This window comes from Austrofundulus limnaeus, unplaced genomic scaffold, assembly GCF_001266775.1.
Source record: "Austrofundulus limnaeus strain Quisiro unplaced genomic scaffold, Austrofundulus_limnaeus-1.0 Scaffold13, whole genome shotgun sequence".
Lineage (NCBI taxonomy): Eukaryota > Metazoa > Chordata > Actinopteri > Cyprinodontiformes > Rivulidae > Austrofundulus > Austrofundulus limnaeus.
Genome location: NW_013952415.1, coordinates 2,309,204 through 2,310,240, shown reverse-complemented (window position 1 = coordinate 2,310,240; position 1,037 = coordinate 2,309,204). Strand labels below are relative to the sequence as shown.

Here is a 1,037-nt window from a genome sequence, read left to right as displayed (position 1 = left end):
ATTTTCCTTTATCACTTACATCACAATTTCACATATTTATAGAAATATTTACAGCATATTTTCTTGTCTTAATTACCAGTAGCAGCTAATTGAAATTTAAAATTTTTGCATAAAAGAAAAGTGGTAAAAAAAAAGACTATTAAGCAGGTTTAAGTACAAAGTATGGTTGGTTTCTTTTTTTTAAATACAACAAAACAAAAACTGCCCACGCCTGTTTTAGCTTGTCAGTGTGTCAAAATCAAACTTCATTTCTGCAACAGATAAAATATTGATTTTTTTTGTAACCTTTCCCCAGAACTGTTTTAAAACACCTGAGCTACATTTTTTATAATCTGTRTAAAAGATCAGTTTTAGCACTGCACAGCTAAACTGATAAAGTGGAGGAATAAAAGGGAAAAAAAAACTTTCTTAGAAGTAAGGAGTCAAGGGTTGAATTTCTGAAAAAGCACAATGAAATAAATAAAATCTGACTGCATAAACGTTATTTTTCAGCCTTTAAATCTTTGCTCGCTTCATTGTGAATGGAAGCACAAAAACATTACCACCATAGCCCCGAGTCATAAAAATACAKAAAAAGATACGAGGTTTCATAACAAATCCTAAAGTGAGATTGTTTCGTTGATACTTTGATGCTCYGCAGATTGGGAGAAAATACAATTATGAATTTTTCATACCGTGACAGTTTCAGAGTGCGCGATTCTCTACACGGGTTGGAAACAAAGGAGACGGTTTAGCATTTTCTGCACTCGCTCCACACACCGTCTTATGTGTGTGTTTTTATGTCCGGTGAAAGAGCTCCAGTAAAGTCTTGCAGTAATGTTGCTGTAATTACTGTAGGCTCTGTAAACAACTGCCAAAGCACTTGTGTTCGTGTTTGCCTTCAGGCGGGCAGCGCTGACTTTAAAAATTCATACTTTGCAGTGCAGCGTAATCAGTGTTTGTGATCATAAACAAGTCATTTTACAGAGCTGCACTAGAACCTGTGCCTTATTGCTCATGGTCTTCATGTTGGATTATGTCCATAAATATTACTCTGA

General features: G+C 34.8%; 1 protein-coding gene across 1 annotated transcript in view; it reads left to right on the top strand.

Annotated features, from left to right (window-relative positions):
• Nucleotides 1-484, top strand: part of si:ch211-127i16.2 (probable flavin-containing monoamine oxidase A) — a gene marked incomplete in the record, with an annotated part of 73,959 nt that extends 73,475 nt beyond the window's left edge. The window contains 1 exon segment of the mRNA XM_014002455.1: nucleotides 1-484.
• Between the last annotated feature and the right edge of the window lie 553 nt (nucleotides 485-1,037).